A 7,274-nucleotide genomic window follows, 5' to 3' on the forward strand; every position below is an offset into this window, starting at 1 on the left:
CATTGGCATAGATTACAGAATTACATTGGTTACATTCGAACCACATTAAATATGAGAAACGAATATATAATGGTATAAATATTTGTGGATTAAAGAAATATATTTTGAAATAAATTTATGAAACAAAAAAAAGCTTAACGTAAAATTAAAATCATTAATTAGAAAATAGATTATAACTAAGAAAAAGTAATATGAAATAATGAACGAAATAAAAAAGAAAAGAAGCGTTATAAAAGTAGTAACAAGCGTGGTAACAAAAAAGTAACGAATGTAAGTAATAAATTTTAAATATAATGCAAAAAACAATAATAATGCACTGAAGTAAGACAAAAATTTAATAAAAACGGCTGAATAAATATAATTAATAATTAAAAAAATATATCAATGTATGTCACACACAGAGGAGCATTTTTCGAATTCATTACTAATGATTTTGATCGATTAATAATTATCAAAAAAAAAAAAAAAGTTTTGATTTAAACACGTAATGTATATATATACATATATTCGACGTTTTGCTATCGGTATGCTTCGAGAAGTAGCTCGCGAGTTATCGATCTGTCTGAATACCTCTTTCTCTCTTTCTCTCTCTCTATCTCTCTCTCTTTTTTCCGTATATTTTTGGCTCGGAGAAAAAAAATTTCTTGTCTATATCGCAAAATTCAAAAGGACAGGGTCCTAAAATATGTCCCCCTCCGCGTTCAAAGTGGTTATTCGTCGAAGGAATTCCGTTGACACCAGCTGGGATTTATGTTGAAGCAGCTGATCGCAATTTGGCAGACCATGCGTGGTGAACGACTCACACGATTTGCGAGGAGAATTTGTACAAGTAACACCGCAACGAAGAAGAATTTGTCTGAAAAGCTTCCTAATAAAAAAAAAAAAAAAGAAAAAAAAAAAAGAAAAAAAAATGAATAAGTTGTTACGCCTTTGCTTCGATTTATTAATCGTGCCGGCGCGATATCGAATTTTAATGTTCGATTCGATCATCGGCCAACAAAGTATTTCGCAAGTCACATGTATTAATAGATAGCAGGATCGTATATTTAACTCGAATTGGAAATTAATTTAGGAGAACTTTACTTCTTTTTTTTTTTTTTTCTTTTCTTTTCCTTTTCTTTCTGTTTTATTCCTTTCCCCTTCCTATCATCTTTTCGTTTCATCTCTTGCCTTTTTTTTTTCTTTTTTTTTTTGTAATAAAAATATATAAATAAATGCAAAATGTCGTAATATTAAAATCAAAATAGTAATATATTTGACAAATCTCTCTTAATCACCAAATTGGTAGAGATGTATCTATGTATATCATCAAATATGTGTGTGTGTATATGCTTTTTTATTTTTGTTCTTTTTTTTCTTGTTTATCACGTCTCATTCCTATCCTACGAGTTGTACTCTGAGAGATCGATCGCTTCGTAAAATTAAAGCCGTACGTTATTCGAGATCGACGTTCTCTATCGAAATCGTTCGATACTTTGTAACTCATTCGACGAAGATATACGGTTCGTGTCAATTCTTTTCGTTATTGTGGACTCGTCGATAAATTTTTATTATCTAGTGCGATGCGAAACCTTTTGTTTATATGAATTTGCAGGAGAAAGAAGTAAAAAAAGAAAGAAAGAGAGAAAGAGAGAAAGAGAAAATGGAGGATAGAATTGGAAAAACGGATTGCAGTAAAAGAGGGAAGTTCGATCGAACGAGGGATTTCTTTTTCGCGGAACGTCGATCGTAAAAGAGTTAATAGCTAAGATTTTCGTAGACATAAATTCGAGAGAGAGAGAAAGAAAGAAAGAAAGGAAGAAAGATAGAAAAAGAAGAAAAAGGAGAATAATCGGGAAGCGCTTTAAAGGCTAGCGCTGTTTCGTTCATTTCGTTCGTTTCTCTCGTCAGCCGTAAACCGAGAGAAAACGATGAGACATCCAGCCGTTTCGAAGGACAATCGAACGGGGTCAAAAGTCCTCCTGTTGCTACGTGAAACGAACGAAGCCATGGAAACGAGCTTGTCGCGCAAGCGCTCCGTTCTTCCGTCGTTTTTCCCTTTTTCCCTCCTTTTCTCCCCTTTTCTTTCCATTTCCGGCAGTAACCTCCTCCTGTATTTCTCTCTCTCTCTCTCTATCTTTCTTGTTTTATACAAGTATTCTTTATTTAATTGTATCGATGAATAAGTTGTTATTATTATCTATAGTAAAAAAGATATTAATTTTTCCTTTACACTTTTTTTTTTCTTTTTTTCATTTACTTCGTATTTTATTTGCATATATCATACGAAGTCGCTTTTCTTTTGAAATAAATTTTCCTTTTTTCTTTTTCTCTCTTTTTTTCTCTCTCTCCCTCCCCATCCTCTCTGTATCTTTTGGTATTCTCTCTTTGCTATTTTTATAAATTCAACGATTCGTGACTATCGCATTCAAATCAAACTTCATTCTCGTTATTGCAAGATTATTTGATAAACAGAATGATTTTATCTCTTAAAATATTCTTCATAATTATTATTTTTGACATTTGCGAACGACACTATCTTGAGTTTTCATTTGCAATTTTGTTGCATCTTTTCGTTTGACTTCGATTCGCTCGTTTAGATAGCCTTTTGGCATATGGGTGGCGAAGACGTCGCTCTTAATCGACCAACTACGTATACACGCGACCGACCTCGAACCGTTTCCTCCATGCCGGTCCTAACATAAGATCAATGCACTTATCCTCGCTCAAATATACCGACACTCGATAATACGTGCCAATGAGAAAAGTAACTCGTCTGTGCAAAATCACCTCCTCCTCCCCTTCCTCGGTTTTTGAATTGTCTTTTAAACAAAAGAGAGTTCATCGTATCTTTAATGTGTCTTGTAGACGACAATAAATTCATTTAAATATTGACCAATCAATCTTACTTTTAACCCCTTATTATTTATTATATCTTTTTAGAGAGTTTTGTCACATATTACATTCAAGAAACTTTTTAAAATATGTTTCCAATCATTTGTTTCATTTATAAAACAAAATTTCGTTTATACCTAAGAATTGTATATAATAATAAAGCCACACATATGACATATATTGATTGACACAATTAAATAAACAGTAAAGAAAATTGATAAAGTAATATACATTTTGTTTTATCATTCTCATCATTGAAATGTCACAAAAATTCTTCTCATTTAGTGGTTATAAGCCTAATTATTAGGGACAATTATTTTCAATATGAAAAATTAAGTATTATAATTAAGTGGTTTGGTAATAAAATATAAAAAAAAATTCTAAAACTAGAGCTAATCATTTTGGAATTGATATACAGAATAAACTTAACAATTTTTAAGAATATTTTCATAAATAAAATATTTGTAATTATGATTAGTTTTAAGTTCATTCTCATATCGTATATAAAAAAAAATTGTTCGTGAAAGTTCGGAGTCAGTAGATGTACGGTGTACGGCCTTAATCAAGCAATTTCGAATGTACGAACTCGAACCCCTCTTTCTAGTCTCCGTTAATAATGAGCGAATCCGCGCGATGTACTTTAGCCCTCGGAACGGAAGCCTCATCGGTACGAAAGTCTCGTGTGGTGGTTCATACGGTATTTCGTTAAAATCAGATAATGCAAACATAAGAAGGAGAGATACTCCGATCGATATAATCTCTGGTGGTTGAACGAAAGTAACAGGTTCCTTGAGAAGAAATCGAACAAAGAACATTTACTCTCTTTCTCTCTAATATCCTACAGATTGTTTTTATATTCCTTTGCTTTCTAATCAACTATCAATTTTTCTTCATCCTTTCATATGAAAATATTAATTTTCTTATTTTTCTAAATACATTTAATAACATTTTAAATACATTTTAATACATCTAAATACTGACATGATAACATGTTTTGATGTGTAAAAGTTTGTTTAGTTTCAAATTACGTAAATATTTTGTTTATCGAGTTATTAATGTCTTCCAAATATTTACATTTTCAATAAAATTATTCAAAATAACAAGGTTAATTATGTTATATATACTATATATTTTGAAGTCTATAATGATTTATGCAATATTTTACTGGCACCTAACGTACTTGGCAATTAGAAACTTATTTATGACGCAAAATTTAGCTGTACATATATCATGACAAAGGAAAGCATCTAATATTGGTACAAAGAAAGTAACGAAAGGTCCATAAAGGAACACTATGAGTCGGTATCGCAATATCTATAGATGCATTAAAGAGGACGTTTCCTTCACGAATATATAGCTTCTCTTTGGCGAACGTTGAACGTTTACCGACAAAGTTTTCCTCTTTTTGGTCAAGAAACTCAGAAAGTCGTTTCTATCGATAGGAAGCTTATTGGCCTTAAAAGAAAAATAATTTCCTACTGAGGAAAATTCTAATCTATTCTGTAACAAATTGAATAGTATTTATATACTTGTAAAAATTATGAATATTCATTTGAAAATATTTGTGGATATAAATTTAGTTTGGTAACGGTGGTATGGTAATTGGTTAGTATGGTGCGTCATATAACATTTAAAAAATACATATATATTTTATTCCAAAGTGATAAGAACGTTAACGGGTTAAGTGATAATGTGTTATATGCATTATTACGAAGAAGTTTTCATTTTTCTCAAATATTTCAGTTTTGTCTAATTTTCAATACTCTTATAATATCCAACTGTTATGTTTAACGTTAGAGTAAGTTATGAAAGTATAAGAATAAAATTAAAATTAAAGTTAATTAAAGTTAAAACTTATTTAGAATTTTATTAAGAAATAATAAAAGAGTGACTTCAATCGGTAGACATATATATAAATTAAAAAAGAAATTGTTCATATTTAATAATTTTTCTACATCTTTATTGATAAATAAGATGCACCTACATATACGTACGCTTTATTCTTATAAGTCGTAAATTTTATTTACATCTGCTAAGTGTCTGGAAAACTTATCCTTAGTGTGTGTATGGTGTGTGTATAATGTGTGCTTACAAATGTACGCACAAATTCGTATTTGTAGGTGTGAAGGTAGCTTGCGTCGCGCTATCGTGTTCTTCCACGCACGCGTACACTCGTAAGTCTTGCATACGTGCATCGGCGCACGTATATCAGGTCGGTCGATTATACTAAAATTAACTCTTCTACTTTGAGTGAACGCATACCATCTTTCCGAAGCACCTTTGCGAGTTCAATTTCACATTGCGAATTGTGGACTTGTATTTTTCGGTCTCACATTTTTCGATTTTCTTACTGAAAGGACTATCCGATAAACGGAAAACGAAGGGGAAGGGGAAATGAGGAGGAAAGATAGATAGAGAGAGAAACGGGTTCGCTTTGAATTATCGGCCTCGACTCGTCTCCCCCTCTTTCTTTCCTCTCTCTCTCTCCCCCTCATTCGTTATAAACCTCTGACCCTCTTACGACTGTCCGTGCGACGTCTCATCGTTACATATCACGCTATGGTTTTTTATCATTTGCATTGCGTATAGTGAGAAACAGTAATAGCATCTGGTTAGAAGTGCTTCTTTATACTTATAACTTTTATTTTCAGTTTCTTCAAGCTCTCCTTCTTCTTATTTTATCTTACAGCAAACAGTATCATTGTTTGTGCATATAACCGATAAGAAGTTTTATAATTTAATACCATTATTCGGAAATATCTTGTAAATCTCTACAATTTTGTCAACTCAATGCATTTACAAAATAATGTTTAGAAATAAAGAGCTTTTTGTTGTTGAATAATTTCACGTAATATAATGGAAATGTTAAATTAATGTTAATTCTGATTCAATTAATTCTTTATAATGTCAAAAGGATATTTAAACATGTTATATATGTTGAAACAAAATTTAATTAAAAATGAAAAAATTATTAGTCTTACTCATGTTATTATTTTTTCTTACGGCATATATATTTCTATACAATACGTATTTGCATATGTAGTATGTACATTGATATGAGATTCGATCGATGTTAAGTAGAAGCTTGTGTTGAACGTTCGTTCGTTCGTTTAGTCGATTGTTCGTAAAAGCTCGAATCGTAACCGATCGATGGTTTCCTCTCGTTTGATCGAGAGCTTTTCCTCTCGAGGATATACCGAGGCATTTTCGTGCCCGACACGGACTCCTCGACTAGTCCGCTGTTCCAGCTGCCGTTCATCTCGACGGCTTCTCGTCGTTGTCTTTTTTTGTGAGAATTATGTGCAGAAAGGCGCGCGTCAAGTTCACAACGCGACTGAAACGTTATCGTCAACATTGTCTAATCCTCCTTATTACTACGTTTTACTAACAGCAGTAGAATAATGTAATATGTTTATATGTATATCTATACGTTTCGGAGAACGAACATTAATATGAATTGGAAGAGAAAAAAAAATGAGAGAGAAAAAGAGAAGAAAAGAATATTTCTATAGGATAATATAAAATTAATATATAAAAGGAAAAAAATAATAATAGGATTATAAATTATTATAAACTATATGTATGCCGTCGATTATGACAGTAGACTAATTGTAAAGTAAAATTGATTTAATGACTTATTTTATAATACAAATTCTTCCGATTTTATTACTTGTGATTAGTCCAATGCTATAATTATCGGCATATACATATTTCTTCTGAATAAAAAAGAAAATATTTGTAATATCTTTAAAATGTCTATATAATTTACTAAGAAGCAAAGAAAATATATATATATATAAAGGAAACAGTGTTATCTATAAATATATCAGCTGTTAATATATATGAATTATACATGATAGAAAGAAGTACAATTTTTAATATATTGTATACAATTTTATATTGTATATAGAATAATTTTAATTGAATAATAATCAATGAAAAGTGAGTGAGAGATATAGAGGGGGATGGAAGAAGGAAGGACCGGGATGCATTCGATGGAGCTGCATTGATTCGCAGATGTATAGGCCTCCCCCAAGCTCGGTGCGGAGGTCATGGGTAATGGAGTGCATCGTCACGTTGCTATGGGAAATTCGGGATTTCCCAGTTGGAAGACAGGAGGGACCGTTGAGTATGAGAATAGCTTACATGTGATTTCCTTCTCTGATAGTTTTTGTCTATTAGCAACTACGAGAGCCGCTTTTGTGGATCACGATATACGAGATTTAGATTACTTCATAAATTTTACCCATTTCATGAAACTTCTACGTCGAAGATATGAAAACAATTCGGATTTGAATAGATTTTTATTTGTTTGTTTACTGTTTTTATTTATTCATTCATTCGTTACAGCCATTGATCGTAAGGTTCGATCGAAATCATTGATAAAATATAAATGTAGT

The sequence above is a fragment of the Polistes canadensis genome, unplaced genomic scaffold (genome assembly GCF_001313835.1).
Source record: "Polistes canadensis isolate GaletaPanama2010 unplaced genomic scaffold, ASM131383v1 scaffold_9, whole genome shotgun sequence".
Classification (NCBI taxonomy): Eukaryota; Metazoa; Arthropoda; class Insecta; order Hymenoptera; family Vespidae; genus Polistes; species Polistes canadensis.